This window comes from Oncorhynchus kisutch, linkage group LG26, assembly GCF_002021735.2.
Source record: "Oncorhynchus kisutch isolate 150728-3 linkage group LG26, Okis_V2, whole genome shotgun sequence".
NCBI classification, from domain to species: domain Eukaryota; kingdom Metazoa; phylum Chordata; class Actinopteri; order Salmoniformes; family Salmonidae; genus Oncorhynchus; species Oncorhynchus kisutch.
Window position 1 is genome coordinate 34,930,305 of NC_034199.2, and position 19,858 is coordinate 34,950,162.

The window sequence follows — 19,858 nt, forward strand, 5'->3', positions numbered from 1 at the left end:
GTTTTACGAGGGTATATTTGGCAGCATGAGTGAAGGATGCTTTGTTGCGAAATAGGAAGCCGGTTCTAGATTGTTTTGGATTGGAGATGCTTAATGTGAGTCTGGAAAGGAGAGTTTACATCCTAACCAGACACCTAGGTATTTGTAGTTGTCAGAACCGTCCAGAGTAGTGATGCTGGACGGGCAGGCAGGTGCTGGTAGCGATCGGTTGAAGAGCATGCGTTTAGTTTTATTTGCATTTAAGAGCAGTTGGAGGCCACAGAAGGAGAGTTAAATGGCATTAAAGCTCGTCTGAAGGTTTGTTAACACAGTGTCCAAAGAAGGGCCAGAAGTATACAGAATGGTATCATCTGCGTAGAGGTGGATCAGAGAATCACCAGCAGCAGGAATGACATCATTGATGTATACAGAGAAAAGAAAGAAACCAAGGCTGTTGAGTCTGCCAATAAGAATGTGGTGATTCGAAAGCCTAGGCCAGATCTATGAATACAGCTGCACTATATTGTCTCTTATCGATAGAGGTTATGATATCGTTTAGGACCTTGAGCGCGGCTGAGGTGCACCCATGATCAGCTCAGAAACCAGATTACATAGCGGAGAAGCTTCGGTGTGATTCGAAACGGTAGGTGATCTGTTTGTTAACTTGGCTTTTGAAGACCTTAGAAAAGGCAGGGTACAATAGATATAGGTCTGTAACAGTTTGGGTCTAGAGTGTCTCCCCCTTTGAAGAGGGGAATGACCGCAGCAGCTTTCCAATCTCTGGGGTTCTCATACAAAAGAGAGGTTGAACTGGCTAGTAATAGGGGTAGCAACAATTTCGGCTGATCATTTTAGAAAGAGAGGGCCCAGATTGTCTAGCCCTGCTGATTTGTACCGGTCCAGATTTTGCAGATCTTTCAGAACATCAGCTATCTGGACTTGGGTGAAGGAGAAATGGGGAAGCTTGGCCAGCCGTAGAAAAATGTTTATTGAAATTCTCCATTATCGTAGATTTATCGGTTTTGACAGTGTTTCCTAGCCTCAGTGCAGTGGGCAGCTGGGAGAAGGTGCTCTTATTCTCCATGGACTTTACAGTGTCCCAAAACTTTTTGGAGTTTGTGCTGCAGGATGCAAATTTCTGTTTGAAAAAGCTAGCCTTTGCTTTCCTAAATGACTGTGTATATTGGTTCCTAACTTCCCTGCAAAGTTGCATATCGCGGGGGCTATTCGAAGCTAATACAGTATGCCACAGGATGTTTTTGTGCTGGTCAAGGGCAGTCAGGTCTGGAGTGAACCACGGGCTATATCTGTTCCCGATTCAAATTTTTTTGAATGAGAAATGCTTATTTAAGATTGTGAGGAAAGCACTTTTAAAGAATAACCAGGCATCTTCTACTGACGGAATGAGGTCAATATCCTTCCAGGATACCTGGGCTAGGTCGATTAAAAAGGCCTGCTCGCTGAAGTGTTTTAGGGAGCGTTTGACAGTGATGAGGGTTGGTCGTTTGAACGCAGACCCATTATGGACGAAAGCAATGAGAGTGATCGCTGAGATCCTAGTTGAAGACAGCAGAGGTGTATTTGGAGAGCAGGTTGGGTAGGATGATATCTATGAGGGTGCCTGTGTTTACAGATTTGGGTTTGTACCTGGTAGGTTCATTGATCATTTGTGTGAGATTGAGGGCATCAAGCTTAGATTGTAGGACGGCTGGGGTGTTAAGCCTGTCCCAGTTTAGGTCACCTAACAGCACGAGCTCTGAAGATAGATGGGTGGCAATCGATTCATGTGGTGTCCAGGGCACAGCTGGGGGCAGAAGGTGGTCTATAGCAAGCGACAACGCTGAGGGACTTGTTTCTGGAAAGGTGGATTTTTAAAAGTAGAATTGTTTGGGCCCAGACCTGGATAGTAAGACAGAACTCTGCAGGCTATCTCTGCAGTAGATTGCAACTCCGCCCCCTTTGGCACTTCTATCTTGTTGTAAAATGTTATAGTTTGGGATAGAAATGTAAGGGTTTTTGGTGGCCTTCCTAAGCCAGGATTCAGACACTGCTAAGACATCTGGGTTGGCAGAGTGTGCTAAAGCAGTGAATAAAACAAACCTAGGGAGGAGGCTTCTAATGTTAACTTGCATGAAGCCAAGGCTTTTACGGTTACAGAAGTCAACAAATGAGAGCACCTGGGGAATAGGTGTGGTACTGGTGGCTATAGGGCCTCGGTTAACCTCTACATCACCAGAGGAGTAGTAGGATAAGGGTACGGCTAAAGGTTATAAGAACTGGTCGTCTAGTACGTTCGGAACAGAGAGTAAAAGGAGCAGGTTTCTGGGCGCGGTAGAATAGATTCAATGCATAATGTACAGACAAAGTTATGGTAGGATGTGAATACAGTGGAGGTAAACCAAGGCATTGAGTGACGATGAGAGAGGTATTGTCTCTGGAGACATCAATTAAACCAGGTGAGGTCACCGCATGTGTGGTAGGTGAGACAAGAGGGCATATTGAGGCATATTGAGCAGTGCTGAAGGCTCTACAGTGAAATAAGACAATAATCACTAGCCAAAACTGCAAAACGGTAATATCATGTTACTAGCATATCATGTTACTGGCATATCATGTTAGTTGCCATTGTTATACTTCCATTTTTTACCTAGGCAAATCAGTTAAGAACAAATTCTTATTTTCAATGAGGGCCTTGGAACAGTGAGTTAACTGCCTTGTTCAGGGTCAGAACGACAGTTTTACCTTGTCAGCTCGGAGATTCGATCTTGCAACCTTTCGGTCTTGCAACATTTCGGCTCTAACCACTAGGCTACCTGCCGCCCCCTTTTAAGCTTGAAGGCTATTGAAATGGTACTTTCACTATGCACATGACCCTCCTAATTTCCCTGCATTAAATTACCCATTGAAACACAGCAGTAGATTTGATATATTTACCATCTTGCTGCTTATATCGGTGGGAGATCAGGACATTGGTCGTTTTCTCGAGACCCAAGTGGAGAAACTCCACAGGCTGTTTGCCATACTTGTGAACTCTGAAGACTTCATGTTTTAGACCAGTCCCGTAGATGTAGTCTTCAAATATGTCAATCCTGTATGGCTGGGATATTCCTGGGAACACAGCCATGGAAACAGAATGAAGGCAGGGTGGAAAGAAGCATATGACCATGAACACTGTGAAAAAATAAAATAATATATATGTTTTTTAGAAAATCCTATTTGGGATGGTAAAATGTTTTCAGTGCAAACTTAAATGCCTAAAACCAAATATAAAGTATGTAGAAAAGATAATGGAGCTATATATTTTCCTTTGAGAACTAACAAAGTAAAAACTAGACAGTCAGGGAGAATAAAAATGGTCATGTCATGGAGCCCCTATTGATCTTGTTATAATGTATGAGTCACTCAGATATCATGCAAACACGGCATAAGTGTTGACAAAATGTGTAGAATTGCAGGAAATGTACTTTAAAATAACAAAATGCTGTCTCTGCAGCCAAGAGGGCCTCTAAACATTTTGGTGGTAGACTGTGCCATTGGCCACGGCCACTACCCCCCCATGCAACTTTGCCACAGTTGCTGGAAAAAATCCTAAGGGAAACACTAAACACAAACGCACACACTATGTTATTGTAGCAATCTGTTGATAAAATGTAGAGGAAATTAAACAACGATCACATCAGTAGCTAGTATGTGCTTGGAAAGTAAATCTTTGTTTTGTTCTCAGGGTGGTGTTACCGTGTCTGTCCCTGATTGCAACCAGAGGGTCCGACCCATCCAATCTCACACTGCCTATCTCGGAGAGTTCAGGATCAGCCCAGTACAAACGTTGGTTGAAGTAATCGATGGCCAGACCTGGTGAGGATGAGAGAACAAACCTTATTTTCCTCATGAATTTTGTAAAGATCAATATGGATGCCTTCATTCTGAGAACATTCAGATTATAAACAATGTTCTTGAAATATTTGAACACAATTGCATGGATTGCAGCTGTCAACATTCCATATAAACTGCGGATAGACTGCATAAACTGACAGTTATTTCATCTATTTCCTTTTGGTACCTCACTTCCTACGCAGCTGAGAGAAATTCATTAACATTTAAATGGAATCATTCTACAGGATATATACAGTACCAGTCAAAAGTTTGTGCAAAACTGTCATCAAGACAAGGGGTGGTTACTTTGAAGAATCTCAAATATATAATCACATTTAGATTTGTGGTTACTACATGATTCCATATGTGTTATTTCATAGTTTTGATGTCTTCACTATTATTATACCATGTAGAAAATAGTAAAAACAAAGAAAAACCCTTGAATGAGTAGATGTGTCTAAACTTTTGATTGGTACTGCATATACCAGAATATATATATATTTTTTTTAAGTACAGATTTTTGGTGTTAAATCTACTATGTGTTTCTATCATGTGGATAAAATACCCAAGTTGCCATGGTGATTAAATTGGTGTGCGTTTTTACACAGATTGTGAATTCCTTCTACCTTGGGGAAAGTTCATGGGTCCCTGATATTAAAGGAGGCCAAACCATCTTTAAAAACTAGATCAGCACCAAGTGTCTCCCCCAGGACCATAACAACAGGTTTGGTCTTTTTCCATGGCCTTATTTTAACCAGCTTTATCCTCTAGTCTACAACTAGCCTGGTCCCAGATCGGTATTTGCTGTCTTACCAACTCCTACAGTCATTGCCTTTAACAAGATTGTGAAAAAATGTTATCCTATGGTACAGTATGTTAGCTAAATCAAACATACTAATGTGACATGAGGAGACACTGTACTGTAGATACCTGTTGGTCTCCTGAGGTTCTTCTCCAAAAATATCCTACGCATAGTCCCATCCATAGCCGACTCCTCAATATGAGAATGATCACCTATTACTGTCCAATACATCATCCTGTAGAAGGTACAAAGACAAGTATTTTCTGTTGGGTCTCCATAGCATCTGGTCTAATGGATATCAGGGGATTAAATGCACAGAGATTGGAATTCCTATCTATATTTATAGAATCCCTGCTATAGTTATAGAATCCCTGTAATCCCTGTCTATACTTATAGAATCCCTGTAATCCCTGTCTATACTTATAGAATCCCTGTAATCCCTGTAAATACTTATAGAATCCCTGCTATAGTTATAGAATCCCTGTAATCCCTGTCTATACTTATAGAATCCCTGCTATAGTTATAGAATCCCTGTAATCCCTGTCTATACTTATAGAATCCCTGTAATCCCTGTCTATATTTATAGAATCCCTGTAATCCCTGTCTATACTTATAGAATCCCTGTAATCCCTGTCTATACTTATAGAATCCCTGTAATCCCTGTCTATACTTATAGAATCCCTGTAATCCCTTTCTATACTTATAGAATCCCTGTAATCCTTGTCTATACTTATAGAATCCCTGTAATCCCTGTCTATACTTATAGAATCCCTGGAACCACTGATATATTTATGGAATCCCTGGAATCCCTGTCAAATACTGTATGTATGGCTTAACAAATCAGTAAAGAAAACACATTTTGGAAACCATCTTGGATGCATTTTTCAAAATTGCACAGCCGTCTTCCTTCAGTAGAGTTACAAAATAATGATAAAGCAAAAAGGTATAAAGTGACATCATAATGATGAAATTGAACATTGTATGAAAAGGATGCTCTTACCCTTGCGGTGGGTTGACAGCGATGGCGTACGGCTCTCCTGCAATGTCAGTTATCAGACGGGTGCAATTTGGCCCTCTGAGCTGGCCCACGTTTATAGAGTATCTGAGCTTAGTCCAGTGGGCTGTGTAATAGCTGAACCAGTGCATTCGAGAATGGTCTGTCCAATAGATATTTCCTGTAATCCAGTCAGCAGACACATCCCTCGGTCTACGGAAGTCTGAACACTGCAATGAAAATCAGAGCTTGTAAACATGAAAGCGTGAACATGACAAATACTTTCAAGGTATTTGTATTAAATATGGCAAATAAAGTTTAACATTCAGATGTGAAGAATTGTGTTATCCATTGACGTATTTAGATGCACTCACTATTCTTTCCCCTATCAAACATGATAACAGTATGTCTAATCCAATACTTGATGCTAGTAAAGGTTTAGTAGCCTATGCTTAATATGTAAGAAGTATTGCGTGTGATCAGGTTATTCTATACAGTAATGTTTCCAATGAGACAACAATGGCTCAGATCACTTTAGATCAATGTACATCATGGTATTTGAATAATAGTATCTCCAAATGACATTGAAATATGTGTGTCATTAATCGTAAAACAATTTACTGGCTTTCTTTGAGTTTGTCAGTAGCCATATCTACAAATGAGAAAAATGAATCGTCCGAGACATTCATTGCATTAAAGGGGAACATTGGCAAATTTCAAAAATATATCTATGTTTCTAAACCCCTCTGACTAGTTGATGGACTGTCTGTCAAAGCGTGTATATCTCTCACTCAGGGAGAGCGAGGTAGAACTAGAGCTACATCACATAGTTATAACTTTCCAGTAGCCGCAGCGCTAGATAGAACTTTGTGTAATATCTTTAATCTACAAAAAATATAAAACATTCTATCAAACCAAAAATACAACATTTGTGAAGTCCAATCGATTGTGAGATATGGCATATACATTTTATGTGATCCATTTGGGTCACGGGTTCACAATTTGACCATTTCTGAGGAAAGGAGCCGACCTTATTCCGCCTCCCACTTTTATCTTGTAACTCCATTGTACATAATTGCTCCTGCCAATCAACACTGTCCATCTTCCCTATTAACAGTTGGCTACACACCAAAATATATCTACTAAATGTAGAATGAAAGACTAGTGAGATTGCAAAATAACATCCACTTCATAGGATGACACATATGGGCTAAAAGGCTCATTTATGTACAAATGTTTCATTAGACTGTAATGTTCCTACAGTAGCCAGCTGACAGCAAACATATCCTTCTAAATTCATTTGTTGCAGATATAATAGATAGATGCATGCATCAGTAGCTAGGCTATCAAAATGCGACTCATGCTCACTGTCCAAGTTTTCATTGGGGTAGATCAAATAATCTATTATTAAAATGATTATTAGCCTACATTTACATTTTCAAATCGGTAGAATAATGCAATCATTTACAAAACTATGCAGAGGATTTAATTTGCAAGCCAGGGCCAAATTGCCTTCCTCGAGCAAGCAGAAGAATGTCATAATGTAACCATTATTGAAAAGTATTCCTATAGCCTATGTTTAAATCAAATACTCTTGCATAAAATACCCTACATGTGAAAGTCGTATATTGATTATGTATAGCATAGAAGAATGATGATCACTGCAATCAACAGCTGCAGTGTTGCTCATTGGATTACCCCATATCATGGAATAGGCTATGTGAAAGTTTATCGAGACAAAAGGCAGACACATGGAATTATTTGTTTTGGATGGATGATTGACATGATAGAAAGGTAAGCGGATATTTTCTTATCGAAATGTGTGTGAAGCTTTTCTTCAGTATACATTTATCGAGCTTTATCGACCAGGGAAAAACCTTATTGCCTATTGTGCAATATATTTCAAACTTCTAACAAAATAGACCAGAGGCGTGTTGTGTTGGGTGATGTGCTAATGTCGAATGTAGGCCATTTTGAAAACTTCCAGTGTGTTGTGTTTCTGAGGAGCCCCCTTGTGTGTGTGTGTTGTTGCATGAGCTGGCTGCTATTCCCTCCTTGCTTGGCCGGGATCTCGAAAAGGTACAATTGTGAACCCGCGACCCAAATTGTTCATATAAAATGTTATGCCATATCTCCCAATCGATTGCCTTTCCCTATTTTAGTATTTTCGCTGTGACAGAACCTTTATATTTTATTCCATAAAGTTCTATCTAGCACTGCACTGAGTGGGGGGCTGTATAACCCTGTGACGTAGCTCTCCCTCTAGCTCCACCTTGTCTCCCTGAGTGAGAGAGGTGCGCACATTGACAGACAGTCCAAAATCAAGGCAGAGGGGGTTAGGAACATTTTTCAAAAATGTGTTGTTATTCTCCTTTATTTCAAACAAAACCTGGAAAAAGCTTGGCACCTTCCTAATGTTCTGTACTCTAGCTCACATGAGATATGTGACTATATGATATACATTTCATCTTCAAGCACTCACTGCTATATTCACGCTCTCACGGCTAATCATTTTATAATTAACTGTGCTCAAATTCAGTAACCAAGACATACTGTAGCTTCAATGGATTTAGAAAAGAAAAAAACATGCATATCTTGTGATAGTGTTACTTAAACATTACTGTAGATATCCTGTGGATATTAGTAAGCAGACATTGAATGGACAATATCATACATTTCAAAGTAAAGTAGACTTTCCAACCACCCTAACCACACCTTTGGAATACTTACTATGTTTCCGACATTAGTTTTAGTTTGACTCTTGTCTAGGATTTCTTTGTAAAAAAGTCCACCGGGGTTAAACTGGGTAGCCCAGATAACCTTTTGTTGGTGTAACAGAGCATCCATCCCAATAATGCGGGCATTGTCCTCGATGCGAGTGAGGAGTTTGTGTCCATGGCTCTGGTTAAACGGATACACAAAACTTCGGATTTCAGTGTCATTAGCTATGTAGAGCACTCGATCTTCTGGTCCTGCCCGTTGTTGAGTTATTAATATGCAAAAAAAATGAAAAGTGGCTAAATTCCATTTGGGGTTTTAAACAACAGTTTGACAGCATAATTTAATTTACAGAAGAAAAAAGTATAATATATGGCAATCAAGTCATATATAAACATTCTTGGGCAGTTTTCTGGACACATTAAGCCTAGACCTGGATTAAAAAGCATTTTTGATGCAGATTCTACTTTGATTTTTATTTTTATTCCAGGAATAGGATGAATCTGTGTCCAACAAACTGCCCCCATATATCACATATTCCTTGTGGATCAGGATAATAATATATCATCACATAGTAACAAGACCAGTAATTTATTACTACTACTACCCGTGGTGCCAATCAGTAGGAATAGTGGGGATAGAGGGGATATGTCATTAAAATGGGAAAAGTGCCTTCAGAAAGCATTCATACCCATTGACTTATTCCACATTTTGTTGTGTTACAGCCTGAAATCGAAATGGATTAAATGTATTTTTCACTCACCCATCGACACACAATTCTCCATAATGACAAAGTGAAAACATGTTTTTATAAATGTTTGCTAAATGATTGAAAATGAAATAAATATCTAATTTACATATGTATTCACAACCCTTTGCTATGACACTCCAAATTGAGCTCCAAATTGAGGTGCATCCAATTTCCCTTGATCATCCTTGATATGTCTCTACAACTTGATTGGTGTCCACCTGTGGCCAATTCAATTGTTTGGACATGATTTAGAAAGAAACACACCTGTCTATATAAAAGGTCCAACAGTTGACAATGCATGTCAGAGCAGAAACTACATCTCCAAGATAGAATTGTGATGAGGCATATATCTGAGGAAGCAGTGGTGGGCCGTCAGGGCCAGCAAGGCCTTCTCTGCTGGCCTAAACATCATCAGAATATATATATTTTTTAAATATATTTTCCCACAAATATGCATTAAATTATTCCCCAGAGTAAGAGTTATACTCTTCATTTCATAGCTTTCCTCTTGGTTGCACTGCTTCCAGCCCCAGGTTGAGATTTGGAGGGCTGGTCTTTATGTTAGATCTTTTATCCAATCATATTCAGCCATCATGTGTTGCCAGGGATCTAAAATCTGCCCTCAGGCCTTCAGAATCAACAGTGCGGGCGCTTGTAGCTTAAAGTGAATGGAAATTCAAATTTAGTGTCAACCAATCAGCTTTAGAGTTGGCTATTGTACACCTGCTGGCTGGCTCCAGTGTTACACAGGAGCCAGCTAGCAGGCGTAGTGCATGCACATGTTTTGATTGGATTACCAATATTGAGAGGCAGGTCCTATATGGGCAGGTCTATGCAGAATCTCAGAACTATGAAACTGAATTTGATAAACAAATTAATTCGCGTACTACGAAGCTGTTTTTTCAACCCACAATGGCGGAAGGAGAAGATATCGATTTGGTCGAGGATATAATTATAACGCCATTCTCAAGACAAACTTTTCAAGAAAAGTTAGACAGAGGTCGACGCCGACGCTACAAAGCCTGTCACAGGCGGGAAAGGGGTTCGTTCGCCACTTTCAAAGTTCCAACTACGAGCGCTATCAATGGCTCACAGGCTCCGAGAAGCACTGCAAACTGTACTGCTGGGAATGCCTATTATTTGCAAGTGATCGATTTGGTGTTTGGAGCCACACTGGCTTTGCAAACTTGAGTTGTCTAACCAAGGCAGCAACGAGACACCAAAGTACGGCTGGGCACTTACAAGCAATGGTGCTTTTGAAAACTTTTGGGGACACCCGAGTGGATCTACAGCTCAACGAACAAGTGCGCAGGGCAACGAAGCTGCACAATGAAAAGGTATTGTACTCTTCCCCTGCAATTCTCTGAATAAAAATGTCAATTTCAAGGTGACGCAACGCCTGGTTATACTGCGTTTCTGTCTAAATGTATAGTGTCTAGAGCCATGGCACCATAATGATGGTAATAAGAGGTGGATTAATTCTGGTGGGACTGTGTAGGACTTTACTGAAGGCCCAGGCCCCAGGCCCACGGCACGCCACTGTGAGGAAGGGTATACAACAATGTTGAAAGTTTCCAAAAGCACAGTGGTCTCCACCATTGGGAAACTGAAAAAATATGGAACTACCCAGGCTCTGCCTAGAGCTGGCTGTCTGATCAAACTGAGCAACCGGGCAAGAAGGACCTTGGTCAGGGAGGTGACCAAGAACCCAATGACCACTGACAGAACTACAGAGTTCATTGGATGAGATGGGAGAACATGACAGAAGGACAACAGTTTCTACAACACTTCACCAATCTGGGCATTATAGGAGTAGCCAGACAGAAGTCACTCCTGAGAAAAATACACATGACAGCATGCCTTGAGTTTGCAAAAAGGCAAGTGAAAAACTCTGATGAGATGTGGTCTGATGAGACAAAAATGTAACTATTTGGCCTAAATACAAAGCGCTATGTCTGGAAAAAAGCCAGGCACAGCTCACCACCCGTCTTACACCATCACTACCAGGTGATGTGCTATGGGGATGTTTTTCAGTGACAGGGCCTGGGAGACTGGTAAGGATAGAGGAAACATTTAATGGAGCCAAATACAGGCAAATCCCTGATGAGAACCCGCTTCAGAGTGCAAACAACCTAAGACTGGGGTGAAGGCGAAGATTTACATTCCCACAGGACAATGACACCAAGCATACAGACAAAACAGAATGTGAAAGTCCTTGAATGGCCTCGCAAAAGCCCAGACTTGAATTCCATTGAAAATCTTTGGAAACTTAACAGAGCTTGACAAAATCTGCAAGGAAGAATGGGAGAAAATCCCCAAATCAAGATATACCAAAGCTGTAATCGACTCCAAATGTGCTTCTACAAAGTATTGACTCAGGGGTGTGAATATTTATGATTAATTTTCAATACATTTGCTAAAATGTCTAAACATGTTTTCCCTGTCATTATGGGGTATTGTGTGTCGATGGTTGAGAAGAAAAAAATTATTTAATATATTTTAATTTCAAGGTTGTAACACAACAACATTTAGAATATCTTATACTTTCCGAAGGCACTGTATCACAGTGGTGTATACACCCGTAACTTGAAACCTTTAGAGAAAAGATGTGAAATAGATTTTAGTGAATATTGCCAATCATTATTAATATAATCCTTATTGGTCACATCAGAAACAGCTCAGTTTTATACTATCTAAATTGTTAAATGACTGGTCTTGTATACATTCAGTATTACTTATACATTCCTGTTGTCTTAATGTAAAAGTTATGTGATAACTATAACAGTATCTTTACAATGAAGAGTGGTAAGGATAATGTACAGTTTCATCTATTGAATAAAACTAATCTTTTCAAATAAAGGGTATACAATATTCAAGAACATTTAGCAGTTTATAGAAATACATAATATACTAACAGTATACTGATTTAATTCCTTTTAGCTTAAAAATACCAAATACAATACTGTATATCAATTGAAACTACATCAGTAAAAATAATCCTAGCTCAATTTGTGGCACATCAAGATGATAGTTCAATGTAATTCAGTTAGAACATACAGTAATAAAATGGTCCATACCTTTTACTATACAGTTTCTATTGATTTCCTTGAAATTCTTGTCACAAGTACACTTGTAGGATCCTTTAGTGTTTGTACAATAGTGAGCACATGTGTCAAACTCAAGACACTCATTGATTTCTGAGGACAAAAGGAATAGCATGTTCATTCAGTTACTATACTGCACATGGAAACAGTTAAGCTGGACAGTTGCAATGTCAACATTTGGTATATATCATAAAAATGTATGAAAACAAAAATATGCTATTTGGTCTTAAGTTAAGGGGTAGGCATAAAGTTAGCAGTATGGTTAAATTCAGGGTTAAGGTTAGATTTAAAAACGGATGTTACGACTTTGTGGCTGAGAGACTACCCTGCAGAGCTGCCTACCAGTAAATGAGTCATCCCAATTAATGCCAACCTGCTAAAATAAATATATATATATTGCTGTTAAGACTGGTTCAGTTTCACATGTTGAAGAACGTTTATATACCAGCTTTACTAAGCAACAGTTACTGAGTCATATTCAGAGTAGCAGTCAGCTGATGTGATGACAACATGCATAGGAAATCTAGGTTTAAATGGTCCTTGGTTATCTTTCAGAAAGAGTTTTAACCCATTACGAAAGTGGCAATTACAACTTGAGTACTTAGTTACTCTCCCCCTTAATAGAATAATCAATAACCACTGAGCACAAAAGCAATAACTAGGAGGCAAAAGCCAGGTTTAGAGTTCAGTTTATAATCGCAGATATCGTTATCTCCAACTAAATGATGCATAACTTAGCTACTCAATCCGTAATTACTTAAGCTCATTGAGACTGGATGGCTTACTATATTATCTGTAAGTGAAAGCTACTAAGATACTATAAACACCTACTTGGAGATAAATATATTGAAGGAATTGGTGTCTGTAAGGAAAAACTAGAAAGCAATATGTTATGTATATTGTTCATTAACCATGGCTATGTACATATTTAACCATATTAGTTAAATGTATATATTTCTTAAATGTGTTAAAGAATGCCATTTATTATTACAGTAACGTCATTCTGTCTAATTAAACAGTGAGGGGAAAACCAGGCCGTACAGTACCTTCACACTGGGCAGTCTTCAGATTCCTCCTGAAGCCAGATTTGCACTGACATATTGCATTTGTGTTTGTCTGATTGCAAATTGCATCCTCCCCACATGGGTTTGTTTTCTTTCCACATATGTCTCCATTGGAAGCTATAGTCGAAGACAATGTGATTGCACATGAAAACACATTTCTATACATCGAATATACTTGCAAAAAGTTGTTCCATTGATGTGTGGAAGCCAGGTGAAGATCAACTTTCTTCAAACAAACAAAACACTCAGCAAATTTGGGTCATGTATTGCCATAAATGTTCTGACATCATCTAACATTTGGATCTAGCAGAAGAATATAGCAGAAGAGCCCTAGATTATCTCACGGATCAAGTTCCTCCCTAGAAACATTTAATACTTCAATCTAAACAGAAGGATATTGATCTGTGTGACACACACACATACAGGCCTTGCAGTCCTGCTCATCCGATCCCCCGTCCCCACAGTCAATGAAGAGGTCACACTGCAGCTGGGCTGGGATGCATCGCTGGGTACTGCAGGTGAACTCTGCCTTCCCACACCGTCTGGGTCTGCCAGACACCACCTCTGCTTTGGGACGCACACAGAAGCCAAACACACGTCAGGCTGCATCGGCAACAGAGAAGGCATTTGCATGAAAGGATGAGTGGACCTCTGAGATATCTTTATATGATGTGGAGTTTATAGGGAAATCAAAGGAACTTGACTAATACAACATTTTTGCTGTTGTCGCACTGATACGATTAGCAATAATGTTTTATTGGAATATACAATTCCCTTAGTTCAACATTCTTGATGAAGAAAAATGTAATGTAATTTCAACTGTAGCTGGTGTAAACTCACCACATTCCTCCTCATCCGAGTTATCCCCACAGTCGTCAACCTTGTTACACAGTTGGTCAGGGCGCAGACACACACGGTCATTTCTGCATCGGTGTGGCCGTGTGGGGGGACAGGAAAGTTTGGCTGGAGGGGAGAAGAAAAACACAAGTATTGCAGACAGTCAAATACATTTTAGTTCATTCAACATAGTCCATTCTAGTCTATTTAAATTACTCCATTCTAGTCCATTCAACAAAGTCCATTCTAGTCCATTCAACAGAATCCACCATTTCAAACATGAATATGACCTTGCATGGAGTTATAATAAAATATCCATCAAAGATCTAAGTTGTTATTTCAACCCACCACACATCTCTGTGTCCTCGTCTGAGTTGTCTCCACAGTCGTCCTTGCCATCACACACCCACGCATGGAGCTTGCATAAGGTGTTGTTGCAAATGAACTCATCAGGACGGCAGAAGAAGATGCCTGAAATTACAAACGGAAGGTTAACAGTAGTGCTATGGGCTTTCTTTCACAAGGTTGTCTTATAGCTAGGTTTTTACATTTCCTTCCTTCTATTCAATAGCATTGTGCTATCACTATAGTGTCTGTATGAAAGAACATTCTTGTTAGCAAAGTCAGTGCTTAGTCAGAATATGACTATTGTTTTGTACACCTTTCACAGTAAAACACATGGCTAGAATGGTGATTGATATGCTACTAGCCATGTGTTATGTGTGAATTTCAACACCCCTTGTTGCCGACATGGTACTATGAAGGAAGAAAAGCAAATGTGTGTACCATATTGACAGGCATGTAATCTGTATTACAGTGTTCCAGTAAACATGCTCAACTCTACCCATAGTTGCAATCAATGTTCCCTCTAAACTGCATGCGTGCGCGCATTTCCTCCTGGACTGCCTCACAGAAGAAATGCCATGCAAATACGCAAGAGACTGAACTTCACTCAGTTCGCGCCATTAGTTTGCACTATAGATCAACGTTTTTTTCTGTGATCGAATAAACATTATATCAGCCACTTTTCAATGCAACAAACCAAACCAAATCTAACTTCCCAAGATTGAGTCTGTAATTTTGTTGTAGGCAGAGCCAGAGTGCAGTGGAGTATAATTGTAATAGTGGTTGCGGTCTTTCAATCATGTGTGAGTGAATGCGCTTTTCAGATGACTTCAGATCAGAGCGCAGAGCCGTTTGCGTGCACATTCTGCTGATATCCTTTGCAAGTTAGCGAGTTATTAGCCCAGTTATAGATAAGTATAGGTCAGTAATACTGCTTCCTACAAGAGCACACAATGTGTAGACTATATTTCAAGCTATTTTTGAAAAGCCAGTCAGGTAAAAAGCTTACGTTTTAATTAAAGGGGCAGTGTTGTATTTTGAGACAGGCTTGAATATGCAAATAGGCAGAGGGGTAGCCTACATTGTCTAAATCTCTGTATGGTTAAAATAAATCAAATCACATTTTATTTTATTTGTCACATATACATGGTTAGCAGATGTTGATGTGAGTGTAGCGAAATGCTTGTGCTTCTAGTTCCAACAGTGCAGTAATATCTAACAAGTAGTCTAACAATTCCCCAACATATACCTAATACACACAAATCTAACGAGGTGAATGAGAATATGTACATGTAAGTACATGGATGAGTGATAGCCGAGTGGCATAGGCAAGGTGCAATAGATGGTGTAAAATACAGTATATACATGTGATATGAGTAATGTAAGATATGTAAACATAAAAGTGGCATTATTTAGAGTGCATTGTATAAAGTGACTACTGATCCATTTATTGAAGTGGCCAGTGATTGGGTCTCAATGTAGGCAGCAACCTCTCTGAGTTAGTGATTGCCGTTTAACAGTCTGATGGCCTTGAGATAGAAGCTGTTTTTCAGTCTCTTGGTCCCAGCTTTGATGTGCCCGTACTGACCTCGCCTTCTGGATGGGTGCGGTGTGAACAGGCAGTGGTTTGGGTGGTTGATGTCCTTGATGATTTTTTTGGCCTTCCTGTGACATCGGGTGCTGTAGGTGTCATAGAGGGCAGGTAGTTTGCCCCCGGTGATGAGTTGTGCAGACCACACCACCCTCTGGAGAGCCTTGCGGTTGAGGCTGGTGTAGTTGCCATACCAGCCTATGATACAGCCCGACGGGATGATCTCGATTGTGCATCCTTAAAAGTTTGTCATGGTTTTAGGTGACAAGCCACATTTCTTCAGCTTCCTGAGGTTTAAGAGGCGCTGTTGCGCCTTCTTTACCACAATGTCTGTGTGAGTGGACAATTCCAGTTTGTCTGTGATGTGTACGCCGAGGAACTTTCCATTGCTTTCTCCACTGCTGTCCCTCGATGTAGATAGGGGAGTGCTCCCTCTGCGGTTTCCTGAAGTCCACGATCATCTCCTTTGTTTTGTTGAGTGAGAGGTTGTTTTCCTGATACCACACTCCGAGTGCCCTCACCTCCTCCCTGTAGGCTGTCTCGTTGTTGTTGGTAATCAAGCCCACTACTGTTGTGTTGTCTGCAAACTTGATGATTGAGTTGGAGGCGTGCATGGCCACGCAGTCGTGGGTGAACAGGGAGTACAGCAGGGGGATGAGCATGCACCCTTGTGAGGCCCCAGTGTTGAGAGTCAGCGAAGTGGAGATGTTATTTTCTACCTTCACCACCTGGAGGCGGTCCGTCAGAAAGTCCAGGACCCAATTGTACAGGGCAGAGTTGTGACCCAGGGCCTCATGCTTGATGATGAGCTTGGAGGGTACTATGGTGTTGAATGCTGAGCTGTAGTCAATGAACAGGATTCTTACATAGGTATTTATTTTGTCCAGATGGGATAGGGCAGTGTGCAGTGTGATGGCGATTGAATCGTCTGTGGACCTGTTGGGGCGGTATGCAAACTGAAGTGGGTCTAGGGTAGCCGGTAAGGTGGAGGTGATATGATCCTTGGCTAGTCTCTCAAAGCACTTCATGATGACAGAAGTGAGTGCTACGGGGCGGCAGTCATTTAGTTCAGTTATATTTGTCTTTTTGGGTACAGGAATAATGGTAGACATTTTGAAGCACGTGGGGACAATAGACTGGGATAGGGAACGATTGAATATGTCCATAAACACACCAGCCAGCTTGTCTGAGCATGCTTTGAGGACGCGTCTAGGTATGCCGTCTGAGCCAGCAGCCTTGCCAGGGTTAACGCGTTTAAATGTTTTACTCACGTCAGCCACGGTGATGGACAGACGGGGGGAGGAGCGCAGTCCTTGTTAGCGGGCCGCGACGGTGGCACTGTATTATCTTCAAAGCGGGCAAAGAAGGTGTTTAGTTTGTCTGGAAGTGTGACGTCGGTGTCTGTGACGTGGCTGGATTTCTTTTTGTAGTCCGTGATTTCCTGTAGACCCTGCCATATACAGTGGGGCAAAAAAGTATTTAGTCAGCCACCAATTGTGCAAGTTCTCCCACTTAAAAAGATGAGAGGCCTGTAATTTTCATTATAGGTACACTTCAACTATGACAGACAAAATGAAAAAAAAATCCAGAAAATCACATTGTAGGATTTTTTATGAATTTATTTAGCAAATTATGGTGGAAAATAAGTATTTGGTCAATAACAAAAGTTTATCTCAATACTTTTGTTATATACCCTTTGTTGGCAATGACAGAGGTCAAATGTATTCTGTAAGTCTTCACAAGGTTTTCACACTGTTGCAGATCTCCTCTAGAGCCGTGATGTTTTGGGGCTGTTGCTGGGCAACACAGACTTTCAACTCCCTCCAAAGATTTTCTATGGGGTTGAGATCTGGAGACTGGCTAGGCCACTCCAGGACCTTGAAATGCTTCTTACGAAGCCACTCCTTCGTTGCCCGGGTGGTGTGTTTGGGATCATTGTCATGCTGAAAGACCCAGACCCAGCCATCTTCAATGCCCTTGCTGATGGAAGGAGGTTTTCACTCAAAATCTCATGATACATGGCCCCATTCATTCTTCCCTTTACACGGATCAGTCGTCCTGGTCCCTTTGCAGAAAAACAGCCCCATAGCATGATGTTTCCACCCCCATGCTTCACAGTAGGTATGGTGTTCTTTGGATGCAACTCAGCATTCTTTGTCCTCCAAACACGACGAGTTGAGTTTTTACCAAAAAGTTATATTTTGGTTTCATCTGACCATATGACATTCTCCCAATCTTCTTCTGGATCATCCAAATGCTCTCTAGCAAACGTCAGACGGGCCTGGACATGTACTGGCTTAAGCAGGGGGACACGTCTGGCACTTTCAGGATTTGAGTCCCTGGCGGCGTAGTGTGTTACTGATGGTAGGCTTTGTTACTTTGGTTCCAGCTCTCTGCAGGTCATTCACTAGGTCCCCCCGTGTGATTCTGAGATTTTTGCTCACCGTTCTTGTGATCATTTTGACCCCACGGAGTGAGATCTTGCGTGGAGCCCCAGATCGAGGGAGATTATCAGTGGTCTTGTATGTCTTCCATTTCCTAATAATTGCTCCCACAGTTGATTTCTTCAAACCAAGCTGCTTACCTATTGCAGAATCAGTCTTCCCAGCCTGGTGCAGGTCTACAATTTTGTTTCTGGTGTCCTTTGACAGCTCTTTGATCTTGGCCATAGTGGAGTTTGGAGTGTGACTGTTTGAGGTTGTGGACAGGTGTCTTTTATACTGATAACAAGTTCAAACAGGTGCCATTCATACAGGGTAACGAGTGGAGGACAGAGGAGCCTCTTAAAGAAGAAGTTACAGGTCTGTGAGAGCCAGAAATCTTGCTTGTTTGTAGGGGACCAAATACTTATTTTCCACCATAATTTGCAAATAAATTCATTAAAAATCATACAATGTGATTTTCTGGATTTTTTTTCTCATTTTGTCTGTCATAGTTGAAGTGTACCTATGATGAAAATTACAGGCCTCTCTCACCTTTTTAAGTGGGAGAACTTGCACAATTGGTGGCTGACTAAATACTTTTTTGCCCCACTGTACGTCTCGTGTCTGAGCCTTTGCGTTGTGACTCCACCTTGTCCCTGTTCTGGCATTTCACTTGTTTGATTGCCTTGTGGAGGGAATAGCTACACTGTTTACTGTTTCAGACATATTCCCAGACCTCTTTCCATGATTAAATGCGGTGGTTCACTCTTTCATTTTTGCACGAACGCCGCCCTCCATCCACGGTTTCTGGTTAGGGTAGGTTTTAATAGTCACAGTGGGTACAACATCTCCAATACGCTTCTTAATAAATGCACTCACTGAGTCAACGTATAGGTCTATGTTGTTCTCTGAGGCTGATCAAAACATATCCCCTTGATCAAAACAATCTTGAAGCGTGGCTTCCAATTGGTCAGACCAGCAATGAATGGTTCTCGTCACTGGTACATCCTGCATGAGTTTCTGCCTATAAGACGGAAGGAGCAAGATGGCGTCGTGGTCAGATTTGCCGAAGGGAACTCTTTGTATGCATCGCGGAAGTTAGAGTAGCAGTGGTCGAGGGTATTGCCCATGCACGTAGTGCAAGCAATATGCTGGAAGAACTTAGGTTGATTTAAATTTGCTTTGTTAATATCCCCACTACAATAAATGCAGCCTCAGGATGTATGGTTTCCAGTTTGCATATAGTCCAGTGAAGTTCCTTGATGGCTGTCTTGGTGTCTGCTTGAGGTGGAATGTACACAGCTGTCACTATAACTGACGAGAATTCTCTTGGTAGGTAAAATGGCCGGCACTTGATTATAAGGAATTCTAGATCGG

At 40.8% G+C, this 19,858-nt stretch overlaps 1 pseudogene; it reads right to left on the reverse strand.

Annotated features, from left to right (window-relative positions):
* LOC109870738 (low-density lipoprotein receptor-related protein 1B-like) overlaps positions 1 to 19,858 on the reverse strand; it is a 332,082-nt pseudogene that overhangs the window by 24,809 nt on the left and 287,415 nt on the right.